Consider the following 14,875-nt stretch of genomic DNA (forward strand, 5'->3'; position numbering starts at 1 on the left):
GAAATCGAACCTTACTTCATATGGTTCGATCCATGATGATTCACACGGTAGTGCCTGATTCATGATGGGGTTTTGCTCTTTTGTCAGATGCTCTTATACTTAACCGAAGTCCGTCTAAAGCTGTCGACAAGACTCCATATGAAATGTGGAAGGGAACGGTCCCTAACTTGTCCTTTATTCGGGTCTGGGGCTGCGAGGCTTATGTCAAGTGGAGACACGAGGATAAGCTCGGCCCGCGATCGGTCAAGACATACTTTATAGGTTATCCAAAAGGAATATTTGGTCATTACTTCAATTCGCCTACCGAACATCGAGTTTTTGTTGCGGCTAGTGCAACGTTCTTAGAGAAATAATTTCTCGAGAACAAGACGAGTAATAAAACCTTCGAGCTGTCGGAGATTCCAGAACCAACAACCGAGGAACGGATGGAGGAAGTTGTTCCTCCAACTGATGATACGGTTAGCATTCCTGAGGAACCTAGGAGGTCGGGTAGAGTCTCTCATCCTCCGAACAGATACATTGGTATGGTCGAGGAGAATGACGTTTTACTCCTAGAGAGTAATGAACCCGCTACCTATAAAGGTGCCATGACCTGTTCCGACACAAAGCTATGGCTCGAAGCCATGCAATCCGAGATGGACTCCATGTATGAGAATGACGTATGGGATCTAGTTGATTTACCTAATAAGGTAAAACCTCTACAGTGCAAATGGCTTTACAAAATAAAACGTTCTGTAGACGCGCAACCAGATACCTATAAGGCACAACTTGTGGCAAAAGGTTTCACTCAAGTGCACGGATTGCATTATGATGAGATTTTTGCACCTATAGTCATGCTACGTTCCATTCGGATAATCTTAGCGATTGCCGCATTTCATGATTATGAAATTTGTCAAATGAATGTGAAAACCGCCTTTTTAAACGGTTATTTGAAGGAAGAGTTGTACATGGTGCAACCCGAAGGTTTCATAGATCCTGAACATCCTAAGAAAGTATGCAAGCTTAAGCGTTCCATTTATGGACTTAAGCAAGCTTCTCGGAGTGGGAATCATCGTTTCGACCAGGTGATAAAAGAGTATGGTTTCACTCGATCGGTCGAGGAAGCATGCTCATATATCAAGTTGAGTGGGAACAAGATTGTATTCTTGATATTGTATGTTGATGACATACTCTTGATTGGGAATGACATTCCTCTCCTATCTTCGGTTAAAGAATGGTTGAAGAACCATTTCCAGATAAAAGATCTGGGTGAGGCACAGCGCATTTTGGGAATCCGTATCTACCGAGATAGATCACGACGGACGTTATCACTTAGTCAGGAGTCTTATTTGGATAAGATTCTTGAGAACTTCAGCATGACCAACTCCAAGAAGGGGAACCTTCCAATGACGACCGGATGCGATTGAGCAAGTCTCAGTCACCCACGACGCCTGAAGGGATTGAGCGCATGAGTCGTGTTCCTTATGCATCTGCAATAGGATCGATCATGTATGCCATGATATGCACACGTCCAGACGTGGCATATGCATTGAGTATGACGAGTCGGTACCAAAAGACTCCAGGTGAAACACACTGGATAGCTGTTAAAAACATCCTCAAGTACCTACAGAGGACTAAGGATTGGGTATTGACTTATGGAGGCGATACTAAGCTATGCGCAATCGCTTACGCAGATGCTAGCTTCAAAACGGATCGAGATGACTCAAAATCTCAGTCCGGGTTCGTCTTCACTCTTAATGGTGCTGCGGTCAGCTGGAAGAGTTCCAAACAGAGTGTTGTAGCAGATTCTACTTCTGAATCCGAGTACTATGCCGCTTCGGAGGCGGCAAAGGAAGCGATATGGATGCGTCAATTCTTACAAGGACTTTCGGTAGTTCCTAAATCGAATTACCCGATCACCATCTATTGTGATAATAGAGGTGCCATCTTCCAGGCTAAGGAGCCAAAGTCTAGCAACAAATCTAGACATGTACATCGGAAAGCTCACCTGATCCATGATTACGTGGAGCAAGAGGAGATAGTAATAGACAAGATTGCGACGGATGATAACATCGCGGATCCTCTCACTAAACCGTTGAATTATGATAAGCATGTAGGGCACGTTATTTCCATGGGAATTAAACGTGTTCCTGAGTTGTAGTTCTTGATTATGGATTTGATACATTATCTTTTTCATATACTATTTATAACTTCATCGTTTTATTATAATATTTGGTTTTTCATGTGGATTGTACTGACAACATTGAACACCACAAAGTGAACTGAATTACATTATATTTGTTTTGGTCCGTAATCGCCAATGTGATCTGATAACTCTGGCAATTATATTGTGCAGTCGATTGATGGTGGGTTCAACTAGCCATAAGTCAAACGGTTGACTTATCGATCACAGATGCGAGATTATAACGATACCTCGTAGGACAACTTTTTGTGACAACGTAATGGAGTCCTAAATGTTTAAAAACACTCGGCGCCAAGTTGTGGATAGGACATCCATTGTGTTCCTAGAGTCGATTCTTTTGACTATCGACTGTCTCTTGAGATTTAGGCAGTTTTTGGGTGACTTTGGTTTCTTTCTCACGGTCTGCCGTAACTGGAGGCTAAGTAGATTTTTTCTGGGTCATTTCATACTGTGCTTACATCTGCAGGATTCGAGTTGAGGAAAATATCCAACCCTTATCAGGTATAGTTATTTCTCAGGGTCACTCGAGTAGTTGTAACTGAAATGCATGGCCATGCTCGAATGTTGATTCGTTTATCAGTTAAGTTACTCTCTAGTCAGGGAAACCACTCTTGATGATGATCCCTTGTAAAATACGACCTTTGTGAATACGGATTTGCAAATTGTTTTACATTGAGTGGGAGAATTTTTAGGATATGAGAATCGATTATCGCACATACACTTGTGAGGACAAGTGGGAGTTTGTTGGAGCTTGTGTCCTCCACAAATTAGTGTGATAACATTTATAAATCTCTTACAGGTTCACAAGGGTATACTTCGTATTTTAATCAGTTGATTAATGATAACCTAATAACGGTTGGCTTGCTAGAAAGTTTGACGTTATTATCATATAGATGGCGGTGATCAACTGGTCCCTAAAGGTCACACCTATAGGATGTGTTTGAGAGATGTGGTTATAGAAATATGATCATATTGATGCCTAATATGACTAAACAGTTAGTCAATGCGTTGATGAGACAAATATTTAATGATGATTAAATAATATTAGTTGAGACGAATTAACTGTCAATTCGTAAATTGAATATAATAAGTTATATTTAATTAAATGTATGTAATGTTAGCTTGGACGAATTAATCTGTTAATTCGTAATTAAATGTAATCGGTTATATTTAATATCAACAAGATGAATGTGTCATAGTGGTAATAGTGAGGCTACACAAACCAAGAGGTCATGGGTTCAATCCTCACTACATGACAATTTAACATATTTTATACATTTTCGGAATAACCGAAAATAAGTAAATAATACTCCTTATTTCGGTGATATGGGCCGAATTTAGGGAAGGTAATATCTCCCATATTCACTCCCATTTTCGGTTACAATAAGAGGGAAAGGGAGATCATTTTCTCAATCCTAATTCTCTTTTAACCTAATCTCTCCTCTCATCAGAAAACACAAAAAATAACCTAAATTTTTACAGAAAATTTGGATCGATTCTAGCACAATCAAAGGGCATATCTCATATCATCTTGGGTGCAACTGATAGGAGAATATCATTGCGATATTGTTCATAGGCCGTAATTGCTAGGACCGAAGGTTATCTCTTAATCCTTTAATTTTGTTTATGTAATTTTATTTTATGACAAGTGATCATCTTCATAAAATTCGTTATAATCCTTGAATATAAAGGGATTCATACAGATTAATCCCACAGCAGCAACTGCTGCACCTCTTCGAAGGGATGCAGTACCTGCTGCACCTCTTCGAAGGGACGCAGTACCTGCTGCGCCTCTTCGTGAGGCTGCCGTAGTTCCTGCTTCCTTTCTTCTTCCTTCGTCTTTCGTTAATTCGTTCGTTCTTTTCTTTTGTTTTCATTTGCTCCTTGTTTTAATATAACAATCTGAACATAATAATTTGACATATAAATTGTTCATCACCATTAGTAATTAGCTCATCTCATTAATTCCCGACTTAAATCCCATGTAATTAATATTTGCGGGTTTTCGTCATTAAAGTCAAACCGGGTTGTAGAAATTCGATTCGTTCATGTTGAGTTTCTGGAATTCGACCTTTGATATATTTCCATCTGTGTATTATCATATTCATCATTAGTCCATCGTTAATTCATCGTTTTTAACCTAATTAATTAGTTAGTTCCTTAATTTGTTAATTAATCCTTATTAATCTTATAATTAATTCGTTCTAATCATTTTCATCCATGTTTATTGCTTTCATGACCCTTAATCGCATGTAAATAACCTACTAATCACTTTCATCCGAATAAATATTACTAATCAATCATTAAATTCACCAACGAATATTAACGATTTGCAATTCCAGCTTCACAGCCAGAACTGAGCCAAGGAACAGACGCAACGACTGCTGCACCTCTTCCAGAGGGCGCAGCTCTGCTGCGCCTGTTCCTGGTTGATTTCTGTCTCTGAACTCCCGTGTTGCCTTGACCTAGTTTTAATTACTTATTTAGTTAACTATTATTCGTATTATCACCCTTAATTCCTGTTCGTTAATTTGTATATTTATTCTTTCTTTTCTCAAATCATCCGTTTTAAATGTATTTTCGACATAAATCAATTAAATCCGATGTAATTATTGAAATTATGTTTATTGGGTTTCTTTTATTTCACTTGTATGTTTTCACATGTAATTGAACTTAAATCCCAACTTTGACCCAAATTTATGCTAAATTACGTGTTTACCGACTTAGTTAATTCTCACATGCTAGGATTAATTTATTGGATGTTGCATAGCATGCATATAATCGACAATATATCGAGTATAGACGATTTCCCTAATCATTAGTAGAGGCCGCTATCGAGGCGGGCGAGACTAGGTGTTCGATCAAAAGAGCTTCCTAATACGTACCCTCACCCCTTACTCCAGATCTCTGTGAACATCCGTGTTCATTGGCATCCACGAGAGTCATTCTAGACATAGAATGCTAAGGGTAACGAGTTATTGTGTTCATGTCACTACTTTGTATCTTGACATGGCACGCGGTATTCGAACGGTTTCAAATTTTCCACAATAAATTGGTGGCGACTCCACAAATGCAAACGCTTGTTCTTCCCAAGCGCCCCCGTGGGCCCATTGTCCACACTCGCTCGACTTGAGGTCGGCTCGGGCAAATTTCTTTCCAGCGCAGATTTCCACTTTATACTCCTTTTCCAGTCCCCATGGGCTCAGGTCTGCTTGTGGGGATCTTCTCCCCGTGGCAATTCCTCTTCTTTTCTTCTTCATTTCTTCTTGGGTGGCATTACAAAGGGTTGATTAGCCTAGACATGTGCTTCCCCAGACTTGATCATCAAACACTACACATTTTTAAGCACATTAAAATCCCTCCCTCACTTGCTCTCATGTTACACAAATTCATTAAAATCCCTTGCACATTGTTGTCTTCATTGTTGTAATCCGAGTCAAAGTGTTGACAAGGATCCATCAAGGTTTGGTCTAGAGTCATAGCATTCCCAATGTAGGGATTAACCAATCCTTCAAATTCATCGTCCCATAGACCATATACTTCATTTGTTTTCTCCCCTATGTAGGGTGGATCATGAGTTGACACGAGCAACTTTCCTTCCTTGTTATCATGGCCAATAAGGCCTCTATCAATACTTGTCATCGGTGAGCTGTTCAAGTGATACGTGCATTTTATATAGTTTTTTTAGGCCTCTTTATGCACGTTTTTATATGTTATTCTCGTAGTTTTATGCTACGAAATGCCCCGAATATGCTACTTTGGTTTGTTTTGTCTTATTTGCAGGAACGGACCCGAAAGTGGTGGAATTGAGCCATTTATCAACCGTTTTGCATGCATTTGGAGGATGAGCAGATGTGTAGCGGAAATACTGCTGTTATGGGATGCGTGAAGTCTTTTCGGAGGCTAAATAAGACAAGTCGTGGCTGAAATCAACGGAACAAGTAGCCGGTTGAGTCTAAATCATTCGATCGAGTGCTTTAATGGTCTATCGAGTTGTTTTGGTTAGAGGAAGACTTCGATCGAGTAAAACCTATGTTCGATCGAATTGCGTTATTTTCGGATTCCTCGATCGAGTAGAATTTCTACTCGATCGAGGGGTTTTGCCAGGAATCTGATCGATCGAGTGTTTCTAAATTGCTCGATCGAGTGGCTTTCTATTGGGCTCGGGCTTTTTCAGTCTTATTTCGTATTTAGGTCAAATAATTTGTCTTTCCTACAAATAGGAAAGACGACAGACACTTTTACACATTACCTCATACATTAATCTTTTCCCTTTCTTTCTATTGAACACTACTTTTCTTCCGGATCTTATTTAATAATTCTTTCTCTATTCCCTCTTTATTTTGCAATGTTATTTAATTCTTCATCTTATGCTTTTTTTATTTACTACGTCTAGCTAACTCCCCCCGCTAGGATTTAGGGGAGTCGATGAATCGTTGTTAATTGCTAATTAGGTTTATAGATCGTTCGTTGTTGTTAAGTCTATGTTGTTAATCACTGCTATTAATTGTATCTAGCTATTCGAATCGATACATTTAGCTTAATTAATTTTAGTAAACCTTAACCTAGACCGGAAGTTTGGAAGGGGTGAGACCCGCAGTGAACAATAGGATGCTTTAGTGAGGGCGGAAGCTAAGATAATAGTATTTTAGGGCGAATTGAGACCAGAAGGAGATATTAGTTGCCCCTTAGACCAACACATCGACTTATATGTGACCTTAGCTGCAATTAACTGACATTCATTGATGACCCGACAATCCTAGTTTTCTTTCCCTCTTATTAATTTCTTTTAATCTTTCCTCTTGCCTTAACCTCCTTTAGTTTAGTTTATTTAAATCAAACCCCCGATCGTGACCTAGAAAGACTAGAATTAACAAGTAGATAGTGACCGCCTCCCTGTGGAGATCGACCCTACTTACCGCTGACTTCTGTTAGTTGTATCTAGGTATTTATTTTTGGTACCTCACGACGGTATCAAATTTTGGCGCCGTTCCGGGGAGGCAACTATTTATTTGGTTGTTGTTTTTGTCTGTCTTTAGCCTCGAGGAATTTATTCCTTGAGGCCGTTCTCATCTTTTTCTTTAGTGCTGTTTTGATAGGTCCTACAGGTCCTACCTAGACAGTTCTAGGTAAAAGATCGTCAAAGGGAAGCCCTGAGTACCTTTGACCTTCCATTTATGTTCCATTATATGGCGCAGCAGGTGGTTTACTGTGGGAGATGTGGTGCTGCTGGGCACAATGCAATTGTTTGCTTAGTGGGAAACGACAAGGTCTACGCGTTCAAGCAGCATAGACAAGCTAGTCAACCATTTGCAATTGTGCCGCCACATCTACCTTATTAACGAGGTTATCAAAAGCCCCCAATTGTCTGGCCACCGCAACAACAAGCTCCTCCTCCTGATAAACAGAAAGAAGAGATTGTTGAACTGGAATCCTTGGTGAAGGCACTTGCACTCCAATTGCAGGAGCATGATAGATTTAATTAAGCTCAAATTAATGAGCTTGAGTCTGAAATAGCTCAGTTAGCTGCTGAGATGAACTTTAGGCACGTAGAGAGTGGTCTTTCCCATGAAGGACCCGAGTTGCCTATCGATACGGATGATTTATAAGATTCGGAGTATGACAGTCTATTTGAAAACAAAGCTTTATACGAGGATTTATGTACTATACAGCAACAAATGCTCGATCGAACTGATTATAGTGTTCGATCGAGTGATATGCCTGAGGAGTGTTCGATCAAACAGAACAAACCACTCGATTGAGTAGCTGTTATGAGGAAGACCTCGATCGAGCCGATCATGTTGTTCGATCGAGCAATATTCAAGAGGAAAGCTTTCGATCGAGTATTATCTCTACTCGATCGACCATATTGGCCATGGAGCGTAATGATATGTCACTTTGGTCCACCTTGGATGATGATATGGATGAAGACAATGGTTATGGTGAATCTCCCATTTTCAAAGCTGAGCTGGACGCGCTAGAGGCTGCGATTTACGGGACAGTACCCACCAAGGAGGGTAACGAGAAGGTAGCTGAGTCAGCGATTGTTCCTAGCACGGCAGAGGTAAAATACTCTTTTGTCAATGATTCCGACATTGAGAACAACCAACCTAAGGTAGTTAACGATAATTTCATTATTGTTAGTATTAATAGTACGCTATCTCACTTGACTCATGTTTTTTCTTTTGATGCTCTACCCCCTCTCGGCTGGACAAAAAATTTAATAATTTTTCACCATTCTTGTCGTCCGAAATTCATTAGACTAAAACGGTACCTTAGTTTATTTTTAAGTGCTCCCGAGCTCCTTTATTTTGTGGACAAATTTGGGAGCTGTCATAGGAAATTTGTGAGGCTTAAACGATTGAAAATTTTATTTTCCTATGTTACTACTATATTATGGTGCTACTTACAGTTTTGTGTAGCACATGCGCAGCTATTTGATCGGTTGCTGCGTGCCTTGAGCTGTTTTGACCAGGCTAAATTAGAGAGGCTTGATGAAGGAAAAAAGGGTCAAGCTGGGACCTGTCTGAAACTAGCGTTACCTGGGAGGCAACCCGAATATTTATTTTTTTTAGTTGTTTTGTCAAACATTTTAATTGCGTGTGTAATAATTGGTTGTCATACCATAGACTGGATCAGTTATGCTTGTTTTGTTAGTTTCGCGGACTGTTTATTGCGTCTTTGCAGGAATTTATCGTGAATAGCTCGATCGAGTACTTTATATACTCGATCGAACTATTTTGCTGCTGCTTTCACTCGATCGAGCATCTGCTACTTTCGATCGAGTACCTGCAAATGAGAGCATTTCGATCGAGTAAACTTTCTCTTCGATCAAACAGTTTAGCAGTCTAATGTACTCGATCGAGTACTAAATCTTCTCGATCGAGTACTATCGCGTGAACTTGGCCTGATTTGCTCTCGTGACGCTGTTCTAAGCTATTAGCGACCTCCCATGTTCATGGTCGGTTTTGGGAGGTCCCTCTTACTTTGCGTACTCTTGTAAGTTTTCCGCATCTACACTCTCTCCTTTTTAGTTTGCATTTCATTTCCCTGTTTTTGGGTATAATGAGGGAATTGTACGGTTTGGTTTGGGGAGGTTATGCATCCATATCTGTGTCTGCATATTGTTTTTATTACATTTCTGTTATCACGTTTAATTTCTGTATGCATTGTTGTTTATTTTTAATAAATATTAAAAATTTAAAAAATTCAAAAAAAAATTCAAAAAATTCACGTTTATTTTTGCATTTAGGCGGAGTCGGAACGATAGATTTCAATGATGAAATTGCACTATAATTTGTCTTTTTGCTTAATCCTTGCATTGAACTGATATCTTTTAGCTTTGTCTTATGCATATCTACGAGTTTATGTTAAAATTTAGCTGATCGTATAGACTCGGCCTGAAATTCTGGCTAGCTACTTATAATTTCTAAGGAACTAGAGCTTTATAAACTGGTGACATTCATGACCAGTTTCATGTAGGACTGAGAGTAGTTACTCTTTGCATAAGATGTATCATCAATTTGCACGTATATGAAATTCAATTGCTTTTTGCCTACATACATTCGGGTTAGTGGTTGGTGTCACATGCAGGGAGGTGCTTACATTCCCCTTTTTCTTATACTTTTTTACCCATTTAACTCCACATTAGCCAAATTTGCTTTTCACCCTTAACTACACCCAGATTTAGCCTGCCTTGTCAAGCTAATTTAGATTGTTCTGTGGTATATTGTTTATTGTGCCACGTTTGGCTTGTATCTGATGATTTGGAGTTGGTAATTTATGAAGAAAAGGAGGCAGATTTAGCCTGCCTTGTCAAGCTAGTTTAGATTGTTTTGTGGTATATTATTTATTATGCTAAGTTTGGCTTGTATCTGATGATTTGGAGTTGGTAATTTATGAAGAAAAGGAGGAGGAGGATGAGAAAAGAAAATTGAAAAAAAAACGAAGTTGAAAAAAAAATGAAAAATAAACGTGAATGAAAAATAAAAATAAAGGAAACCGTGAGAAAAAGAAAAAGGAAAGAAAAAAAATATTTGATTGTTGACGGTTTCACTCCTATGCTTCACTTATATTTACCGAGGAGTATGTTCAGTTTGGTTTGGTGAGTTTTGGTGCCAAATGAAAGGCACATGGGCTTAATTCTATAATTGAGTAAAAATCGGATGTTGTTATTTGGTTCTGTTTAGGTACTAGCTTGGCCGCCTATACCTCCACATTCCCATAAATGTTTTGCCTTTTCTTACCCATTGCCTCACTTTACCACATTTTTGTAAGCCCTCGGCTGTGACGGACCTTATTTGGTTGGAATGTATGTACGGTAGTTAGAATTATCGGTCATATTAGTTGCATGCATGTTTATGTGGGTCGTAGTTTAGGTGAGTGACTATTTCTCTTTCTCTCTTACATTCATATGCTTACCCTTTGCTTCATGAGAGAAGAGTGACCCGTGAGAGTCCATCATTAAAGGTTTTGCAAGGTCGACGGTTCAGCTTTATTATAAACATCTTACAACTCGTTTGCATTTGACTGTTTTGCTATCAGTATTAGTTTGTTTGCATTAAATTGGTTTAAGTGGGCATTTGTAGCTAGCTCTGAGTTATCTTTTTCGTTCCATTAGTTTGCATTTAGTTTACTCGAGGACGAGTAAAGGTTCGGTTTGGGGAGATTTGATACGTGCATTTTATATAGTCTTTTTAGGCCTCTTTATGCACGTATTTCTATGTTATCCTCATAGGTTTTGCTAAGAAATGGCCTGAATATGCTACTTTGGTTTGTTTTGTCTTATTTGCATGAATAGACCTGAAAGTGGTGGAATTGAGCCTTTTATCGTCCGTTTTGCATGCATTTGGAGGATGAGCAGATGTGTAGCGGAAATACTGCTGTTATGGGATGCGTGAAGTCTTTTCGGAGGCTAAATAAGACAAGTCGAGGCTGAAATCAACGGAACAAGTAGCTGGTTGAGTCCAAATCATGCGATCGAGTTCTTTAATGGTCGATCGAGTAAAACCTATGTTCGGTCGAATTGCGTTATTTTGGGATTCCTCGATCGAGAAGAATTTCTACTCGATCGAGAGGTTTTGCATGGAATCTGTTCGATTGAGTGATTCTAAATTGCTCGATCGAGTGGTTTTCTATTGGGCTCAGGCTTTTTCAGTCTTATTTCGTATTTAGGTCAAACAATTTGTCTTTCCTATAAATAGGAAAGACGACAGACACTTTTACACATTACCTCATACATTAATCTTTTCCCTTTCTCTCTGTTGAACACTACTTTTCTCTCCGGATCTTAATTATTTAGTAATTCTTTCTCTATTATCTCTTTATTTTGCAATGTTATTTACTTCTTCATCTCCTGCTTTTATTTTATTTACTACGTCTAGCGAGCTCCCCTGCTAGGATTAAGGGGAGTCGATGAATCGTTGTTAATTGCTAATTACGTTTATAGATCGTTCATTGTTCTTAAGTCTATGTTGTTAATCATTGCTATTAATTGTATCTAGCTATTTGAATCGATGCATTTAGCTTAATTAATTTTGGTAAACCTTAACCTAGACCGGAAGGTTGGAAGGGGTGAGACCCGCAGTGAACAATAGGATGCTTTAGTGAGGGCGGAATCTAAGCTAATAGTATTTTAGGGCGAATTGAGACCGGAAGGAGATATTCGTTGCCCCTTAGACCGACACATCGACTTATCTGTGACCTTAGCTGCAATTAACTGACATTCATTGATGACCCGACAATCCTAGTTTTCTTTCGCTCTTATTAATTTCTTTTAGTCTTTCCTCTTGCCTTAACCTTCTTTTGTTTAGTTTATTCTAATCAAACCCCCGATCGTGACCTAGATAGACTAGAATTAGCATGTTGATAGTGACCACCTCCCTGTGGAGATCGACCCTACTTACCGCTGACTTCTGTTAGTTGTATCTAGCTCTCAATCTTGTTGTGAAAAATTCCATGCTCTCTGAATAGAGCCATTTCAACATCATCAATATCTTTCTTCCAATTGGGTGGTGTGTCTTTGCCCTTCTCTTTGAGATTTCCATCTTTCCCTTGTTCTTTGAATGGAGGTTCCTTCTTCTTTTTGTCACTCTCCTGAGTATAGTTATCAACCATGAAGCATGGCTCAAACAAGTTGGGAGCTCTCATAGTCTTATCAAGATTGAAGGTGATTGTTTCATCACCTACTTCAAGGGTGAGCTCTCCATGTTTCACATCGATCACCACTCCGGTAGTGTGTAGGAATGGTCTTCCTAGAATGATTGGAATGTTAGAGTCCTCCTCCATATCAACAATGACAAAGTACACCGGTATGAAGAACTTTCCAACTCTCACGGGTACATCTTCCCATACCCCTAGTGGCTTCTTTGTTGAACGATCCACCATTTGTAAGGTCATGTTGGTGCACTTGAGCTCTCCCACTCCTAGTCTTTCACAAACCGAATATGGCATGACACTCACACTTGCACCCAGATCACATAGTGCCTTGTTGATTGTGGTATCACCAATGGTACATGGAATGGAGAAGCTTCCCGGATCTTTGAGATTTGGAGGGTAATTCCCTTATAGTATTGCACTACTTACCTTAGTAAAGGCAATGGTTTCCAATTTTCGGATGGACTTCTTCTTAGTAAGGATATATTTCATGTACTTTGCATAGGCTGGAACATGGTGGATTAGCTCCGTGAATAGCTCCGTGAATGGTATAGAAACCTCCAAGTTCTTCACAATCTCCATGAACTTTCCAAGTTGCTCATCAAACTTAGGCTTAGCTTGGGGACTTGGGAATGGAAGTCTAATCAGAAAAGGCTCTTTCTCAACTTCTTTAGCCTTCTCTTCACTTCTTTTCTTTGATGAGTCATTTGTAGTTGTCTGTACCACCTTAGGATTTCTCCTTAGTGGTTCAATCACATCACTTTGCTTGTCATTCTTCTCAACAATATCTCCTTCAATTGGCATTTTTGGTCCCTCATATCTAGTACCAGTCCTCAAGTGGATGGCATTGATGGTCTCATGTCTTGTGGGAGGATTACCTTGAGGAGGTAATTGTCCCTTTTGTCTTTAGGAGCTACAAGAGGCCAATTGAGACAATTAAGTCTCCAACATTTTGGTGTGAGCAAGGATATTGTTGATGGTAGTTTTTTTGGCTTGACTATCCCTTTTCATTTGAGCAAAGAACTCGTGTTGGCTCTTTTGCATTTGGAGGACCGCTTTTTGAACATCAAAAGCTTGGTCATTGTGTTGATTGTAGTATGGTCTTTGAGTAGGATTTGTCATTGGAGGAGGTGTATATGTTGGTTGAGGGTTTTGGACATTTTGGCTCTTGTATGATTGATTTGGACGTAATTTGGTATTCTCATTGTAGTAGTTGGAATAAGGTGTACCATTTTTGTATGCTTGAAAAGCATTCACTTGTTCACTTGTTGCTTTACATTCATTTTGATCATGTCCCAAGGTTCCAAAACTTTCACACACTCCATTTGGGATTGAGGATGTTGCCATTATAGTATTGACATGTTGTTTGGGTGATTTGGAAGCTTCATCAAGCTTGGCCATGGCTTTCTCAAACTTTAAGTTTATGGTGTCGATACGAGCACTTAGTTGAGCACCCAATTGTGTGATGGAATCCACCTCATGCCTCCCTCCTCTAATGGCCTTTCATGGTCTACTATATTGGGAATTATGAACCGCCGTCTATTCGATTTTAGACCATGTTTGGTTGTCATCAACCTCGGTGAACCTTCCATTGGATCCCATATTATGCACATTTCGTGAGTCTTCATATAAGCCATTCCAAAACTGTTGAACAAGGAACCATTCACTAAGTCCATGGTGAGGACAAGAGCGACAAGTATCCTTAAATCTCTCCCATGCTTCATATAATGATTCCTCATCCCTTTGCTTGAACCCAGTGATTTGGGCTCTCAACATGTTAGTCTTCTCCGGAGGATAGAAGTTCTTGTAGAAGGCAAGTGCTAACTTCTTCTATGAATCAATACCAAGGGTAGCCTTGTCCAGGCTCTTTAACCATTGCTTTGCGGTTCCGATCAAGGAAAAAGGAAACAACACCCACCGAATTTGGTCTTGGGTCACTCCGGTTTGAGAGATTGCATCACAATAGTCACAAAAGTCTCCATATGTAGATGAGGATCTTCACTAGGCATCCCTCCAAATTGACTTCTCTCAACTAATTGTATGAATGCGGATTTGGCAATGAAATTACCGGTTAAGTGAGGTGGTGTTGGAGTACCATTTGGTAGGTTCTTCTCGGTAGGTACGGAATGAGATGAAAATTTAGGCAATGTGGGTTGATTTTGTGGTTGGTTTTGAATTGGGTTCTCCTCTCCTTCTTTTGTAAAAGGGCTGGTAAACTCAACACTATCCTATTGGACAATACCAATGTCCACAAGTTCTCCAATACCCAAACTTGTTGAAGTTCTTCTAACAACTCTTCTAATATTGGTCAAGGTCCTTTCAATCTCGGGATCAATAGGCAAAAGTCTACCTTGAACAACTAGAAAAAATTAAAACTACCTTGAGGAATTTGACATCCCCAAGGTTAAGAAATTGTGGACATAGCCACCTACACGCCAAGCCAATCTGTGGGCGTATAGCGGTCTTTTGAAAGCCACGCTCGGCGGCGTAAAAATGCTTTCGACCGGATCATTTTAGATCGGTCGGTTTCGTCTCGGC

At 39.5% G+C, this 14,875-nt stretch overlaps 1 non-coding gene across 1 annotated transcript; it reads left to right on the top strand.

Moving 5' to 3' along the window:
* The first annotated feature begins 14,006 nt into the window (after window positions 1-14,006).
* Window positions 14,007-14,113, top strand: LOC141610333 (small nucleolar RNA R71). Its single transcript, XR_012528236.1, has one exon. It is a non-coding gene; the product is annotated as a small nucleolar RNA R71 (small nucleolar RNA).
* The last annotated feature ends 762 nt before the right edge of the window (window positions 14,114-14,875 follow it).

This window comes from Silene latifolia, chromosome 10 (genome assembly GCF_048544455.1).
Source record: "Silene latifolia isolate original U9 population chromosome 10, ASM4854445v1, whole genome shotgun sequence".
Lineage (NCBI taxonomy): Eukaryota > Viridiplantae > Streptophyta > Magnoliopsida > Caryophyllales > Caryophyllaceae > Silene > Silene latifolia.